The 19,192-nt window shown below is 37.9% G+C and overlaps 1 pseudogene; it reads right to left on the bottom strand.

The window, feature by feature from the left end:
- Window positions 1-9,961: 9,961 nt before the first annotated feature.
- LOC110680397 lies at window positions 9,962-16,686 on the bottom strand (annotated as a pseudogene).
- Between the last annotated feature and the right edge of the window lie 2,506 nt (window positions 16,687-19,192).

The following is a 19,192-nucleotide window of genomic DNA, read 5'->3' on the forward strand; positions in this document are numbered from 1 at the left end:
GTGAGTGATAATAAAATACGCGCGCTTCTCTCCTGTCTCTTCTTTCTAACCTCAGTTAATCGCTCACCTCACTATTTGCGCAGCCACGCCACGTGTCGAACAAGTAGGAGTGACAGGTAACTAATACGGTTATCCTTGGTCCTAGGCGTTTCTAAAGCCCTGTTTCTCCTCGACCTTCATTACTCATCTTCCGGTGAGGATATTGGCGTGCTCTGCATCTCATGTCTCGTCTGATACCTGTGTTTCTCTCCGAGCCCCAGGTGGCATTCGCGAACCGTCTCACCGTGATCTCTGCTTGAATCGGCTACTCGCATGATTCTCGTTGGAAACCGTCTTCAGATCGTACGCCCATCCGATCTCTGGCGAAGAATCGATGAAAGCTAACAAGTGTTCAGGTAAAGTTCCAGCCTGGTAGATCGACGCCAGTTCGGCAGTCTTTGTAGTCACCCAGGAGACAACTGTGATGGTGGAGTTTGTCGCACACCATAGCCGATAGGCGAAATGTGCCACCGTTTTGTTCTACCGATGGGCGTTTGACATGGTTGTCTAAAATAGCAGGGTAATAGTGAACATCTAGAGACCAATTTACGTACCAGGGGGCTGTGGAAAGAGCTTTACCCTTACGTCTATGCGCATGTCGTCTCCACTTTGTGGGCGGCCGCTGTCACCAACCAAGTGGCATTCAGAATTGAAAGGGGTCCAGCGGAAACCAGGTGTGGCGACGAACCATGCGTTAGTCCGAGGTTTCGTTCCAGAAGTAAGGAACTGGAGAGGCACCACCTGGTGGGCAGGATAAAGCAACAATGTAGGGGAGCATTAGAGAGGATTCAAATGTAGTTATCTGGACAAGACTCAGTTACAAGTGTAGCAAAATGCACTCATATTAAGTTATGGGTTTTGTCCTGCCAAACTAACTCATTGGAAATGTACAAAAATGTAGCGTGGGACTAAGGTAATCTCTGTTGGTATCATGTGCTCGCAAAATTTAATAACCAATGGGAAACATTTGACGATTCCTATGGGCTTCTGGGTCTAATACAGTAAAGGCGCTTCTACTCAGGAAAATCAAATCTAAGTTCCACGACTTTTTTCTAACCCCAAACGTTAAGCCTTTAAATTCCTCTCTACTCCGCCGTCTGAAAAAACTTTACACTTCAAGTAAACTAAAAAATGTGAGTAATATGACCTATCTTTGAGTGGTCCAACACTTTTGCCCTTGCCACTGAAGACGGCTCAAGCGAGGTGTTGAAATACTGTCTCCCATCGATCAAAAGGATACCAAACCTCCTGTGGAATCAAGATGGTATAGTTGTTAAATTCCGTTTATATTATAATGCAAACCTGCTGATATGTTTAAATGTTGAAATGTCCAAGACAAAAACTTTAAAGATAAAAATGCTAATAAGAATTTAATTTTAGTTGTGGTGTATTGACGACAAAGAACATGTGGTAAATTAATAATGATACTAGGCAAAAGATGCCTTACAGTCACACTTATATAAAATCAAACTCTAATCAAATCAAATCAAACTAAAAAAATTCGGTTTTCATCTACGTTATAGGTTATACATGCATAAAACAGACTTCGACCAATTTGTTAGATTTTTATAAACATAGCTTATCGCTATAATACTTCTGTGACACGCTGATATAGGATAGTAAGAACTATTATGGACTACGCAAACTGAGATGACGTCTTAAAAAATAGGAAATTTTAGCCCCTCATGATTAAAAAACAGAGTTAACCAACGCAGGAACCACAAATCGTAGAATCAGGAGGTAAGATGAGTTCTTATACATAAGTCTTTCCTAAGAAATGCCTGAGCTCAGAACACTACTCTAAGGATGTATTCTTAGGGGAGGGGATTTTTTTTCCACCAAAAGAATTTTCTCCAGCAATTTTTCCAGAAATTACGTTCAGGGCAGATTTCAGGAACTCATTGGAATGATTTTACTAAGATCTTTCAACCAGAAAATACAATCTCAGATGTGCCTCCAAAGATTTCATAGGATCTCCTCCGAAATTTATTTCGTTCTGGTTACCTCAGAAGATTCGAAAGGAAAATCTTAATCATACCTTCAAGAATTAACTACGATTTCATATTACTCCATTTTTCTCACCTGGATAGGATTCCTCCTTGACTCCTATGAGAATATTTTCCAGCAGAATTCTCATCAATTTTTAAGACTCATTCTCTTGGGAACCATGGATAGAATTTATTTGTGTAAATAATTTATATGAAAAATAATGGCTGAAATAATACTGGTATATAACTCCTGGGGAATTCTTGAGTGGCATCCTCCTTACGGCTTGATTCAAATTTGCAAGATTAGGTTTATGAAAGTTTGCAAATTGGAAATGGATATCATTTTCCCTTGTGCTTTTTATTTACCCAAAATGTGATAAGTAAAATGATTGTGATTTTTCTTATCGAAATATTAACTCGGAAAGTAAACTTTGAATTGAAGATGTTGCATTTAGTAAAGTTTATGCCAACATCACTTTTACTTTACTACTGAAACCAAAACACTGGAGAGAATTTGAGAATCGTCCTTTTTCTCCATTTCCTACTGGGAAAAGAGTGCTTTACCTGACTGCGGAAGAGCCTGATCATTAGCTTATGTTCTTAGATGAACCACTTCCCAGTTATCAATGCTGAAAGGATCTTCTTCTATTGCAATGATTCATATTTTTTGCATATAGTTAATTGACTGCCAATGAAGGCCTCCTTCCCCTCTTGACTCCATTATATAAACAAACCTTGACACGTAATTCTTCACTAATTATTTTATGTATTAATCTTTATGCACAACAAAGTCAAAAAGTTTTCAGTTGCCCAAAAAAACGAGAACTTGTCGGAAAATCGGATACCCAGTTTTTTTTAATTTCAAGATATTAGCTATTCGATGTCATTTCCGTAGGGAGAGTTAGGTTATAAATCCATAGATCCGTCTATAATTGTGGCAGGCGATATCCACATACTTTTCATTGTAAAATATCTTTCACAATGATGTCTAATAAGCTTTATGATAAACTATTAGATCTCTACAAAGTTATATAAAAAAACAAATAAACAATATTAAAATACCTGTCATGTCTACCTACTCCTAAATATTCCTGATATTCCTGATGATATGTACCCTATATACTCTGGTACTCTTTATTTTGCATCAGTACCTACGTGATTTCTTAACTATAAATATGACGGGCTACACGTAAGCGCAGAAGAGAAATGCCCGGACTGTGATCTTGTGATTTAATCAATATTATTGTATCTATGCAGGATAATAAAAAGTGGCGCACAGGGACATGGAACTGTTGGCTGGACTCTATCGTTTCTTTACAAAAGAAAAATATTCGGATTGGACGAGTTTGCCATTTTCATTTATTTGAGTATGGTGAAATTGCCATTTTTATTTTATTGAGTATGTGGAATTTGCCAATTTGAGTTAGTATAACTAAAATTGTCTTCTAGTAGCTGCGACGAAATTGTCCTAACATTGTGAACATAATTGTTCTTTGTTGGTTAAAGCACGAGATATTATATTGAGGTGAACGATAAATCTGCTCTCTTTAGATGTTGACGAATTTCATATGTAAGACTCAATTGAGCAATTCCACTGAAACAAATGATTTGACGTTTTGTTCGTTATGTGACAATCTGTACGAATTTTTAGGTATAAATTTTCGAGTAAGTTCGCTTCGTATCATGTTTGTTATAAACGAACAACTCCTGAAAAAACTTTATACCTATATAAAAATCCACAATTGTACTACAACAAAAACAGCTAAATCATTATTCGTGATTTCGAGTGTGTTGCTCGATATATTACATGAATGACAGACTTCGTTCAAACACAAAGAAACCGAATTCGTTCACCTCGTCCTCTGTATATAATAGTAGTAGCGCTAGTTAAAGCAGTCTTCTGACAACCGAATTCAGCGGCGGGGCCGGTCCAAGCCGTCTGGGCTACGGGGGAACTCTGTCATCGTCGCTGGCGCAAGAACCCGCTTACGAGCAATTCATCGTCATCGAGTGATGGCCCACGCGGCTTTCGCAGATTGTTTGATGAAAAACAAATCCTTTCGGCCCCGGGAACGACCGAAGAAGGGTCTGAAGAAACCTGAGTCTGTGAAAAACGCTCTTCGCCGGTCTCGGGGAATTGTAAAGAACTCAAAACGGACAATTCCTCAATATAGTGGAAGAATATAGAAATGCAATACATTTCATTAGAAACGTATTTACAAAAAATGTTCTAGGTCACTAGGAGTTAGAAAACTGAACTGTATCTAGTTCAATGTGAACTTAAACAAAATACATTATCTGTCAATCCAAGTGTCAATGGACAATATTTCGGTAAATTTTTAAATTAGCTCTTAAAAATTTATATTTTCTTGCATCAGTAAGGATCTCATTATCAACTGATGAATACAGATAACATAGGTGCATGCATCAAATTGATTTTTATACTGTATCACCTACCGGGTATATCAAGTGGGTGGTCATACAGCGTGAAATCTTATAGTATAAGATGTTCGGAGAATCTCAAGTTGATATTTACTCTTAGAGACTTTAATGAACTTCATGTAAAGCATGCGAAACAGACGAACCAATTACAACCGTTTGAGCAGGCTTGGGCTTTTCAAAATGGATGACATTGGAAAAACAAAGGAAATTATATGATATGTTGCCAAAAATTCACAATTTTAATGCTATTCAAAAATGTTGCCCAAAAACGGACAGTTTTGTTGCCAAAATCGGGGGCTAAAAACGGAACACCCTCATGAATAAGTATACACAAGATACACTTCTAAACCGAGAATAGTGCACTTTAAGGCGACAGCAACACGTACATTTGAAATCGTTTGATGATGTGGATAATCAGTCACAATTTGGGAAGTTTCGAACGAAAAACAGGTGTTTGCAATTTGAAATGTGTATCTAATTAATTAGTATCTCAGCGATGCCTTTTTGATGTTGCCCAGCGCATATAGCTAGATACTTTCCGGATCAATATGATTTCATGAGGACTGAAATTTGATCATTTTGAAGTTGCGAGCTGCTTTGTCAACATTGTCTGCTAAAACCAAATGACAGGCTTACTAGCCTTAAGTAAATTTAAAGAAGTGTGATTTTCTACATACCGTATTCATTTAACACAACCACCACACATAATTTCTATTGATAAAAAAAAATATAAAAAATGAAACACAACTAATGTTTTGCCAGTTGCATATTAGAGTTTAATGTTATATAAAGACTGTTATCGCCATTATGTTTTTCAATATGGAAGACTGCACTAACTTCATGATTATTTCAGCAACATACTTCAAACAAAGTGTGATATTGGTTTCAAAATATACTGTAAAGTATATATTTAAACATTGGATAATGCGACGAAAAGAGGTGTTGGTTCGAAAATCCATATGGGACATTTAATCTTATATTGACAGTATATTGTGTTGGCAAAAACATTAAGATAGACGTGATGGAGATCGAAAAAAGCAGATGGAATGGATATCCTTCGCAGAAGGAAGCAGATAGCCTTTGAAGTTTTAGTGCAATTCATGAAATTCGATCCAACTTTTTCAGCTTTAGAAGATTTACTGTGTTAGACTAAGCTTTGCGTACCCTATATCCAAAATGATTTATGGATCTGCTTTAAGCCTTTCACTACTAGTTGAAAAGGGAATACAATTGCATGTCCGGTGCATTGATACACCATCGGATTGTGGACTCAGCGTTTCACACTACTCGCCAAAAAAGTATGGAACCTTCACCGAGTATTGCAAACATCCCCCACAATGTTTAGAATCACCGTTGACTCTCGTTAAGCTATTCCATACTGTTCGTCTGGTAGTGTTATGCCTTATTATCTTTCTAATCGTAGTTTTTGTGTCATGTTATTCCTTAATCAAGATTATACTTTTTATAACATTCCCGTCCCGCAACGATAAAGAGCCTAATTTCACGCTTTCACGTAAATTTAGGCGCAACCATTATGCGGGAAGTCGTTCGGGCTGTTCATAAATGCTAAACCTTGTTACACCACATATTAATATGCATTGATTGTTAAGTTATCCAGATAGGTCAACGTCTTCATTGAAGTCATTTCTGCGTAATATAAAGAATTATCAAAGTGACTCAAATTGAATTCGATTTACAGAGCAATGTCTTTTAAAAAAACATTTAATAGAATTTGGTGACTAAATTTAACACTAAACTGAGTTAGCACTCTCTGCTTGTGAAGTAATAATCCATTGACAGAAAGAAACCATTCAGAAATACAATAAAAAGAAATCTGGACTATGCCAATGGTGATTCTTCTGGAGCTGTCCATAACCTCTCAAAAAAAGACCCGAAGCTATAACTTCTCTCGGAATTTTCATCCCAAAAATTAGTTGAAATAGAACTTAAATCGTCAGGAGCACGACTTGAAGTATAATACATATTGGTATATTTTATCTAGTAGTTTATTAAAATAGAGTCCTAAAGCGCTTATCCAACCATGTTCGTAATAACAAACGCTTAAGTTTAGGCCAGTAAAACACAGGTTTACTAATTTTAAAATTTTCTTCGTGGATTCAAGTTCAAAGAAACATAAGATTGTCCGCTTTGTGATTTTGTCGTACCCCTTGGTTTAATCTCAAATTTCCAGTATGTACCTATCTCTAACATATGTACGTAAAAATGATAGGAAAAACTTCAATAGGTTTAAAAAAAATTATGACACACCAAACCCAAAAGAGACAACCTATCGTATGTCATTTAATAAAAAATTTATTCAACAATTTTAGGACTCTATTTCGAATTTTGTCAGAATTGAAAGTAAATCAATGTATTCGACATTGAAGCGTTTATAACGTAATAAATAGTGAAATTTGATATTATTATCATATTATGTTATGTCCTTTTTGATATGTTGTGGACCCGGTGTAGAAGGAGAACAAGTTTAATATTTGAGGGATCAATTCCGCAACGTTATTTATAATTGACAGATGCTATATAAAATATCTTCAAAAGTAAGAGGTGCCTTAGAACGAATTCTAATCCCAAAATTACAGAACACACTGTTTTACTGGTCTCGGTATTGAGTTTCCTGTGAATAAGAACATGTTTTAGGGATTTTGATGAGCTCATATTAATGAATAGTCAGAGATCCCTCTTGTTTATCTGCCCATAGGAAAATTCACTGTATGAAATGTTCATGGAGTATAGCAATATTCGTTGAACGAATACCTGATAGCAATTCGTTAAAGTCTAGACGACATCCATCGCGGTTCCTAACTCAAAAAATTAACTCACTCCAACCACATGAAATTCAGCTCCAAAAATGATATATCTCAACCAATGTACTGCGTATTCAATTAAGCACAAATTCCTCTAAAAACCTCGCCAAATTCGAAATATATATAGATAGCTTATGAACCTAAAATTTTGCCCTGTTGTATAAATGAAAAGATATGTTTTAGTTAATAAAAAATCGCCAGGAATTCCTTATTCTTGTTTATAGATTAAAAATATATATGGACTTTTTAGTTGACCCATTGTCACTAACTAAAGTGACTCCGTTAACGGGCTACTGCCCAATATGTGTAACAACAAACCGATACATAATCAGGAAAGTTTAGTGATAAGGGTCGTTTGGAAGAAATTTAAAAATTATGTTAAGCTTCCTTCTAAGATTTCTGTGAAGATTTCATGCATAGGTTCTATGTGAGCATTTGTTGGTTATGACTCACCTTAAATTATAATACTCAGAATTCATTCAGAAGCGTTTTGAAAATATTGTTCTGGTTCTCTTGGAGAATGGTATCTATTCATTTTTTTTCAAAACTTACTCTTCAGAATTCAGATTAATTCTTTATTATCTCATCGTGCGCCGAAGATTTTGATGAAACTCAGTAGGTAATTATCTGAGAGAATTTCATACGGAGCGATACTGCGCGAGGAGATATGAAGCACGATCGCAATCATGTGAGCAAAATTTGAAGAAGAGGAACGGCACATAGCGAAAAACGCCGTTCGTTATATCTCATACCATTAGTGTAGAGCACCATGAAGAAATATGACACAGTACGTAGAACGAAGAGGACACAGGTGCCAGAGTTACGTGAATTGAGAAGCGTGAACATGCAAAATGTCGAGAAATCAATTTTCAATATGCAAAAGATCTGATACAAACCAAAGAATTAGAACATTTCACGGCGGACGACTTAACATATCGCTAAACCAATCTCGGTTTAGCAACGGTTCCTTGTAACATGGAAAAAGTTAGTTAGGGTTTTTCATGGCAGATGCGGCTAGCCAAAGCGTACACAATCTGCAGATCGCAAATTGTCCTTCTATGCGAGAAAAACACTGTTTTTGATAAGAGGGCGCCCAAGGCTACTTGATCAATATACACGAAGATTTCTCTTAAACATTTAAATGTTTTTAAAGCCTTGTCCACTGAGTTATATCTAGTCTAAACTAGAACTAGAAAAAGGGAGTGCATGAATTGAGGAAAACTGACCGGCACGAATTAGTATCGAGCTCATTTAAACCTCGAGTTCCATCTAATTTTATTCAGCATTTTTTCGATAGGATTCCTCATTATTATATGCATTTCCTAAGCGATAAACAGTCTGTCATGGAAGTACATGCTCGTTGAGTAATCTGCCAAATGGACCGCACGTTCCATTAAAATGCCCATATTAACCAAATGGATTGGGTCACAGTCCGGCTTTGTTTAAAAAATAAGAAGAAAAATCCATTAAAATTATAATACTGCCCCCATACTACGGACATAAGGCAGTCCCATTATTAGGAAATTTGATATTAGAAACTATTAGGACTGTTAAATGCGACTATCGGACAAATCAGTCGCTTAAAATTTAAGCTCCCTTGCACCTATAGTAGACCTATTGTTCGCGTTATATAGCACTCACGAAAAGCAAAGCGTACAGTTTTTTATAATACTAAATCAAGAAAGAATAAGAAATTTTTACATCAATCGAAAGCTTTTAATCCATTCTTTTAAAGAAAAATATTTAACTTCTGTAAAAATACGATTTTGATTTGCGTTTTGCACATGTGTTCCTATAGTGGCACAAGCAATATTAAATACCAGAAGAGTTTTCTTAGTTTCATTTTTTTTTTAGAAAACCAAGATAAAAAGCTTCTAGATGACGTTGAATTAATGAAGCTGGCTTTAGTTTTCAATTTTATAGGAATATTGATTCTTAGCTATGCGGCTATTGACACACCGACCTTACTGTACAAATTTCTTACTGAATTCTTAGTTCATTTTTGGTTGAAATTGATGGAAGGACTTGTAATAATTTCTTTGCATAATTTTTCGTTGGAATTCTAGGCAAACTTCTGGCTTATATTTGTTGAACATTCAATATAAGCTTGCGGAACCTTTCTAGCTTTTCGCTTTTTATCATACAAGTGACTTTAGTAATCATATTATTGGAAATAGTGACTTTTTGTTGTAATTAGGAACTTTTTAGTGATCAAGTCGAAAAAAATCACCATGTAAAAAGCGACTTGCTACCAGCCCTGTCTAACACAATGCTAAAATGCGTAGATGGCGCTTTTTGAGATAGTGATTAGAGCATCCCAAATAGAAGTTACTGGCGCAGCGCTAACATTGGAAGAAAAATCATAATCATTTTGCTGATAAGATTTTTGCAATTTAAAACACAGGGAACCATGAATATGCATTTTGAATAGTATGAAATGGCGCAATCCATTGATTTCCTATGGGAGTCTCCACAATGGGTACTGTTGCACCACAAAGAGGCAATTTTTAGGGCAAATAATTATTTTTAAACCTTTAAGGTTAAATATTATAGATATTATTCGATTGAAGAAAATATTACATTGTCATGAATTGATGCAAAAAATGCCACAACACATTTCCTCCGCCATTGGAGCTGCCTCCACTCACCCATCCCGTCTCCCCTAGCATTACCCACTTGTAGGTACTTACTTCCTCTGGAACCGCAGCACCGGATCGCTCATCAGATCGGAAATGTCCAGCTGGCGGCCCTTGGGACGACTTCGGGGTGCTTTCGGCACAGCAGCCAGCCAATGTGCGAGAAGAAGAACCCACGGGTCGCATTGTGGGGATCGGCATCCGTCTCCGAATACTTGTGATGGACGCGATGATCCCGAGCCCAGTGCAGAGCGCAGTCCTGGAATGCGATGGTGTTGAACACGCACAGAATGATCCGCAGCGGCAGCTTGGCTTTGTACGAGCGATGGGCCCATAGGCGGTGAGCACCGGCCGTAATTCCGAGTCCGGACACGACGTATAGCAGGAATGCTGTTAGGGGGAAAAGAGAAACGATTTCATTAGCTTTGGGACATTCTCGGAGTGGATAATCTGACGAGGGGTTACTAACCGAAACCGACGGTGTACAGCCTGGCCGAGGTCAACAACAGCCAGAGGCCGTACACGGCAGCCAGGTGTAGATATCCAAGGCGATGACATTTCGCCACACGACTTTGATTTTGCGCTTCTCGGCTCGCTTCAGGGGGCAATATCCTTCGACAGGCCTCCATCGACGGTGTCTGCATCGTTCTCGTTAAGAACACCGGTCACTTCAACCGACGCATTCGGTGCCATCTTTTTCGGTAGAGTGCTGAAAGTAGAGTAACGATAATGGAAACCAACGGTTAGAATTGTGAATATGGTTGACACTGAACTATCAACTTAAAACGAAACATCGAATAAAACTGAACAAGAGTCACGGGGTCAAGTGGATTATGCACCAAATTTAGTGATCGATACCTGGAAAATTGCGCCACTATTAGAACTGCCAAAGAAGGCGTGCTTTCCAACAGAACCGCAAACACAACTGATGCGACGACGGCTAGAGCACCACACTGAACCAATTTGCGCTAGGAAATTTTTGTTTATTCTAATCGGAAAACGTAAAGCGCGTCGTCGTCGGCGGAAAGCACGAAGCAAAAAGGTGGGCTCGACACCGTGATTGGAATTGCTGATTAGTGAGCGCGTGAGCGCTATCTATCACCAAACAGCAGCTGGTCAGCCGCGTGCGTCGGTCGTCGGGATGGGATGATGAGTATGGGGTGATCGATGTTGTTGATTAAGTACTGGGAATGGACGATTATGGGATTCTGTTGCGATGGTAAACAAACCCAAAAAGAAAGGCAATATTTGCCGAACTGAGAGCGGGATTAAGTTTTGGGCGGGAGCGATAGAACGTGTGCAGCGCCGGTTTTGCGTATGTGATGAGCGGCGTGGCATGTGTTTACTAAAGAGTCTAAATTATAAAGAGACGAAATCTGATCATATTCAAATAAATCAGCTAGCAACTATGCCAAATCTATTACGCAGCACTGCCAATGTTGAATCCTACGCTAAAAGTGAGTCACAGGTTTTATGTGTTTATGTTTTTACAGGTTTGGGTAACGAATGAAAAATTGACTGAATGTGTGGAAAACCAATGTAATGAATAGAGCATTCTTTATGCAAAGCATGAAAATTGCAACCGACACTCAAGTATTCAGAAAATATGCTACTTCAGAAGAAGCAAAATTTTCGTGGGCGGTAACATTTTTGTGTGAGCCGTTTTCAGCATGTGTGAAAAAGTGTTTGACAAGTCTCCTGCTCGATTGGAATGACACTGACAGTAAACTTGGAATTCCAATTGGAACATTTCGCATCTTTGCTTATAGTTTCTTTAGTGTTTACCAATTATGTCGGTCTGCTGACGTTTGATGTGGCGCAAAAAGTCATTGATGGGCATTGCGTGTTACTATTTTGAATTAAAGATTATTTATATAAATAACGTCTAAATTGAACTAGATATGGCATAGGAGAATATAGCTTTTGTTATATTATAACAATGATTTTGCATTTTACAGTCAACTCTCCATAACTCGATATTGAAGGGACCATCGAGTTAGAGAGGTATTGAGTTACAGAACGCAAAACCAGTGTAACTGCGATCCAAGGAACCATCGAGTTAGCCACGAAATCCAACGTTTACTATTAATTTTTTTTTCTTATTTATTTTAATATAATTTTTTTATTTGACTATTGTTAGCAGCCTCATTCTCTTCGGCAGCGTTTCCATAAGAACTGCAGGCAAATCTGTATGGCATCTCCAAATTAGTCATATTTTAAGGCGTGTTCATTTGAATGGATCATTAAAATAACCAAAACGGCCGCTATGGAAAGCATAGATAGCGCCACCGTAGTCTTGTGTGCTTGACAGAACAGCAATGCTGTCATAATGTTAAATCCCATATACAGTGGCGCCTTTGTTTTGATGCGGTGAGTACTTGCAAAAACTACCTTCAATGATCCATTGATGGCAAACCCCCCCCCCCCCCCCCCCCCCCCCGAAATTGTTTGTTCAGTCTCAGAAAACTCTTCAGCGGGAAGCTTACAGAACAAAGAATCATTTCAATGTTTTCATTGGTGCGTTTCGATAGAAAAATAATTTGTATTTAGCGTTTGAAATTTGGTTGCCGATAATAGCCGAATGGTGCCGAGGCCATAAACTATTCTATTTGAAAAAAAAGTTCGAAACAAACAACTCGTGTAAAAACACCAATGTGTGAAAAAATCACAATAACATTCACTAACTAAAAAATTACAGCCTTTCACAGTTCTCTGGGTCCTGTTGACCCCGGAAAACAGACAAAGGGGTCATAATTGGATGCTCAGATTTTCTGTGATTTTTGTGCTCAAAATTAGCTTTAAAATCCGTTTGAGAACCCAACATTTCTTCAAGTCTTCATGATTTCTTTAATTTAAAAATTTCTAAGCTGTACTGAAAGCATGGGTACAGCCTTCATTTTATCATGTTTCGCATACATCCTGTTCCGTGCACACAAAATACATTAAGAAGAATCATAACCTGTCTTTTTAAAACTGTTTCATAATAAATCTTCTTTTTACCGCATACATACATACTGGGATGCAAGAGCCACCATTTTGAAAGAGCACCACCTACGCATTCGTGCTTTGCGTTGCGTTAGTTGATGATTAACTAGGTAAAAATACATAGTTTTTTGTGATGTAAGGTTGTATAGAATAGGTATAACCTGAGAGAGAGGAGACAGCTGGCTGAAGCTATCAGTACACACTTTGTCATATGTGCAAAAATTTGCCAAATTTATTTATTTGTCGTGTGTACTGAATAAATATATTTTCAAAAAAATTGTTGTACAAATATTTGCTTGCAGATACTTACAGATACGGCAAAATATATACTTCGAAGGTATGCCGAAACAAATATTATTTGGTCAAGTTTGCAACTCCGTTCAGATTTCGCAAACATGGACAAATAAGAGTCTGTCAAATTTTTGTCCACCGTGTACTGACCTTTGGCAAAACGACTAACATTAGGCAAACGTCTGAAACGTCAAATAGCCAAATATTTGCACACTTAGCAAAGTGTGTACTGATTGCTTTAGATTGCGAGCTCCCAAAAGTCAAGGGAACCTGTCACCAACTGTCACTGGAAATCTAACACATTCGGAGGGCAGAACGAGGAAAAGCGTCAAAATTCAAGTAAACATAATTTAAATTTCTAGGTGCTTATCGATGATTTCACATTTTAAAAAGTAGAATACCTAAATATGGTTGTGTGTTAGCGGACTGCTATTGATTTTTTTTTGTATTCATATCCTTTTTCATAGTGAAGAACACGAAGAAAATATGATTTTGACCAAAGAAAGTTCATCTAACCGTTGTGCACTACCCAAGAATTAGAAAAGAAGTCAAAGAAGGCTAGAAAACATGCCAGCTATCAGTGAGATGTCTCCTCTCTCTCAGGGTATACACCCGATTCTGTTTTTGCACGGGGGATGCGTACCGTGCAAAAAAAGTTTTCAGTTCAAAATTTCAAAAACCGTGCAAAAAAAGTAACACCAATTCTCGACGTTTCATGCAAAAATAAGGTTTTGGTGAAAAATTTTGTATGAAAACTTTTTTTGCACGGCCGTGTAAAAAAAATCCGTGCAAAAACAGAATCGGGTGTATCTACTTCATATACATACATACATATGCACTCTGGAAAGTTCCCTTATAGACTGGAGGCCAAACATATTTTTGCCATCTTATCTCAAATATATGAGTTTTGATGCAAATTAAATGTATTGTTGAAAAAAACAAAAACAAGTTTTCAAGACAAACTTTTGAGTAGGGACTATACCGCCCATAAATGCATGTCAGTCCCATGTTTGCTGGATTTCCTATTGACATGGGACAATTATGCGTTTATGGGCAGTATAGTGAGTTAGATCTAGATTTAGATACACATAGGCCTTTTGTGCGAAAAACGCTGCGAAAACCATTCAAAATAGTAGAGCTCTTAGTTATGGTGCTTTAATCATATTGCGATATTAAATTATTCCTAGAAATTTAGTTTTAGCTGTTGTTAAAGCAAAAAGTTAAAAATGCTTTCAAATGAACTAGATGAAAAAAGTGCAAATATGTGCAGCTAAATTGTTCACTCCTTCAGTTTACATCTTATAGTGCACTTGGAAAATAAATTCTAGCCTGGAACAACTTGGGACAAGAAAGTATGGGATGTGTAAGGTTTCGATAAAAATCAAATATTTTTTTTAGGTGTGCTCCTTGAATTTTTCCGAAATACAGTACAAGTTTCTTTTTCATATTACTTTTCTAAGATAGTATTTTTTAATTAGCTTTCAAACAGTGTATTAAGATCTATATTAAATATTACGATTATGTAGTATATTTTGTTTAAAGTATACCTTGCGTTTGCCTTTAATTCCCTATTTTCTTAATTACTCTATCTTTGACATCTGATAACAGATCTACACTACAACAGATCTTGCTCTTATATTCCAGGAATACCTCAATAGAAGTATTTACTATGCAATTATGTACGAGAAAAACCTATCAGAAACAAACAGTTTATCGAGTATTGGACACCTGATCAGTGATCACCCATGGTGAAATAATGCTCTTGATCTTGCAATTTTAAATGCATGCTCTTTTAAATAAATTTACACAAAATCGAGCTCTTCTGGACCAACACAACATGTGTGTTGTTTTCACACATCCTGAAAAATCGATTTTGTCTGATTCCTGCTAGATCGTCTCAAACTTCGCTATGCACAGAGACGATTAATCTGGCGCAGGTAATTTATGTGTAATATACCTTGCAAAAAAGAAGAAAAAATCATCCCTGGAGCAGGTTTTCAGAATGTGTTAAAATTGCACACCTGATGTGTTGCTCTAGAACAACTTGATTTTGTTCGAATCATACTCAATTTTGTGTAACTTCGTTTGAGCGTGTGTTGCATATATTCATAGACATCGATTTATTGGCTTTTTCAAGCTTGATTACTTTTATTACAATGCAATTTCACACTAATGCTAACTGGGAATACAGACGCTATATATACCAATTAGGGATCGTCCAAAAATGACGTAGTTTCCTAAGGGGAGGGAGATGTCTGTAAATTTGTGACAAATCCTAGATTAGTATCGATAAATAGGCCACGAAGAGGGAATACCAACATTTGGCCGAAACATTCCCCGTCATCCATGGATGCTCCCTTACATCTTTGAGTTCCTTTTCCTTTGTAATCCAAGGCGGCATCTACCATCACGGTTGATGCATAATTCAGAAGCAACAGATGGGAGCTTTCTCTTGCGCTGAACAATGGGAGCAGGGGGTGGCGCGACGAAACGAACACCAAGGATATAATCACAAGTGGGCCAATCTACATAGGGAACTAAAAACATCCCATAGGAACACAAGGACACGCTGTTATTACCGAGGATGAAAGGATTCTCTATATCCTTATTTTTATACCACTTGTCTATATGTTCCCTTGTTGCTTTTTTCCTGTATCACTGGCTAGACGTAATAAGCAACATATACGTACATACAGACAAAGATCAAAAGCTTATCCTATCAGCCATTTTCTAGGGTGAAGTATCATTGGAAAATGAGCTGACACCGCGAAGGACATATAATCAGATGTCAAAAGACCTTTTAGAGTAACATTGAGGAAAAAATGTCAAACTTAATCGATTGTCTCATTCTGATATAACGATGACAAAAATCCCAGGATTTCGGGAGGGAAAACTCCAATGCGATGGATAATGCGACACTATCAAATAAATGAGGGGTGGGGGAGCTCGACTGTGCATAAAATCGACATTTCGAAAGGAAAATCAATTTTCGCACCCGCACTGCACTGCAGTCGAAAATGAGGGGAGTTCCACGTAAAATTTTCGCATTATATAAAGATGTTTTACCTGTTTGCTGTGGTGAACGCCACCATTTTTAGCCAATTCGAACTGGTCACTGGGATTTTCAGCTCAGCGAATTGCGGAAGGGTGACTCGAATGTAGTTTTTTTACGTCAGGGAAGCACAGATTTCGTTCACTAACACGGTTTACTTTGGGTACTCTTTTCTAGTTGTCGGATGGATAGACGATTACTGTGATTCGTCAAAATGATGCTTTCAACGAAAGACGTCACTAGACATTCTTCTAACAGCAGAGCAGGCCAAGACGTCGAACTAGATAATCCCAATTTTAGCGCACTAAACCAAACGGATGTCCGTTTTATGTAATCCAAGAGTTGTTCGTTCGATTGGTTTCTACTCCGTCAGGGACGAGCTGAGCTGCTTTGGATACCTACTACTTGGCTTGTGGCCACAACGATTGCGAAATGAAATCGATGTGCTCTGTATGCCTGGCTGGCTTGAATCATTGCAAACTCTCCCAGTTTTCGAATGGAAGCGGAGCGAGAGTTCGCTGAGCAAGAATCTGCGTCGTTCGTTTCTAATTGCGAGAGAAAAGGATATCGCATTCACCGGAGAGTGAAGAATCGATTCGCAGACGGGAGCTCGAATGTAAACAATGGCACTAGGCTGCAACCCCCTTCCAATAAATTCAGCTGAGAATTTCATCAGCTGTTGAGATACAGTACATAAAGAGACGGATCCTATTCTTGGCACTTTTGATTCACTTCGGCAGTAGGGGTTTTTGAAAGCTACTGAACTCATATTTGGCCACAATATGCGTCGTATTTATGTGCTTCGCAATGCAAAGTTTCAGACAATTCGGTCGAGAAAAACTCCCCATGCCAAAGTGAATCATGGAAGTGCCCAAGTAGCTCTGCACCCTATCAGAAAATTTTATGATATCAAAATTGATTAACGATAGAAAATGATGGAGCGAGTTGACTTGCCTATCGTTATAATCAAATATAACTTATCTTTGGGTCAAACAAATTTCAAGTAGGGTAGAATATATGAAAAATATCTGGGCAGAAGCCTGACACGAATACAAGCACGAAGTTCAATCGAAACCGAGAGTGCTTTACCATTCCTCGTCCGGCTCCAACGCCACGTGGCTACCACTTGTAACCTGTTCGAGTGGTCCACGTGTCTCTCTACTTCTGAGTACAGAGGGATCGTTCCGAACCGAGTATCGAACTTTTGTTAGGATGAATATTGGCGAGTGGGATAAGCAAGGGACAGTTACCCTATGGTTAAGATCTAAATCGGCTGATACACAAGCTACACTTTTCATATTATTACAATATTGTGCTCATAATGACATTTCAATGCATATAATGACAGCTTGTCTACGTAAAATTTGCCGAGGGGTGATGCACTTATTGATTTCAAACGCGTTTTAAAAACAGTTTCAGGGCACCAATATTTTAGATATTATGGGGTCTGGATACCGCCAAACAACCGAAATTTTAATGAAGTACCTAACGTTTACGCTGTAGTTTACCAGCCTGCACAGGGTTCATCTCGATTAACTAAAGGTTTATCGTACTTGTATTCGTGGAAATTGTACGCGTATGTGTACGGTGCCGGAGAAAAATCGATAAGATGGGAAAAAAGGTGACGCGACACCATACCACCCAACAACCACCCCAAAAGAGGGTGGCCTTTTGTGTGGCACAGATATCACATAATCTCTCCCATCCGGAAAACCCTTGGCGAGACGGGATCGTCAGGGATGGGATGGGATGGCGTGTCTGTTCGTCAGCTGATATCGCGTGTTCTTTGTCAAGGGAAGAAAATGTGTACGTGGCCTTTGGCGATGATGAAATACACTCTCATTTACGAAGATTTATGTCTTTTATAATATGTATGATGTGTACTTCACGATAAATTTGCATGCCCGCTATTCTTAAGCAGAAGCATTTCATGGAACTTGAGCCGAAAAATACAGAACTGTCATTGAAGGTCACATGCATCACCAAGGTTTTTTTTTGTGGTTTACATTAGCTTAGTTGCGTTACGTTAACTGCGCGGGAGCAATTAAAAATGTGTTTGATGGTGAAAACATTAATGACACCGACACAAGCTACGACAGAGCTGCAATGGATTCTCCACACTTTAGTTCATAACGTTTTCATGACAAAAAAGTTAATAGAAAATTGTGGTTACTCTATGAGATGCTTTGACAACATTGTGATGTCCGACTTATTGAAAGGGTTATAACTGTTATGATTTACAGAAAATATAAGCCTTAGCTCAGAAGGTCAGTGTTAAGTCAGACTGGGCTAGATGATAGGTAAGCCTTGTAAAAATATGCAAAGGATTCCACCAATAGGGTCCTAAAACTAATTTTAAAAATAGGTTCAAATTTGAATTTTGACACTTTAGATCATGTTTGATATTCAACTTAACCGTTTGGCATTAAAATTAGGATAGGGCTTTACTTAGGCCCCTATTTTTTGTCGATGCTCGTAGCTATCGTCCAATCAGCTAGCTTTCATCCATCAGCAAACTTTTTGAAAAAGTCATTTTGAACAGAATGATGGTACACATCAACGAAGTTCAGCTTTCGCCAATGAACAGTTCGGATTCCGACATGGACGTTCGACCACTTATCAACTTTTACGTGTAACAAATTTAATACGTTCCAACAAATTTGAAGGCTATTTAACGGTCTTGCTCTTCTAGACAAAGAAAAAGCATTCAACGGTCAGAGATTTTTTTATGTAGAGAAGCGCGGATTCTGAAACCAAAGGTTCCAATTGAACCGTCAAACGTGGTTCCAATCGATCAAATTCAATGAGACTCAGAGAGATGTTACGCGAAAGAGACGATGGATGTGTGTTAGTGACAGGGCATACGAAAGTGACGTCATTGATAAGCTTGGTTTCTTATCGTGACTGACAGGATGACACGCACACTAAAATATTGTT

The sequence above is a fragment of the Aedes aegypti genome, unplaced genomic scaffold (genome assembly GCF_002204515.2).
Source record: "Aedes aegypti strain LVP_AGWG unplaced genomic scaffold, AaegL5.0 Primary Assembly AGWG_AaegL5_hic_scaff_1296_PBJ_arrow, whole genome shotgun sequence".
Classification (NCBI taxonomy): Eukaryota; Metazoa; Arthropoda; class Insecta; order Diptera; family Culicidae; genus Aedes; species Aedes aegypti.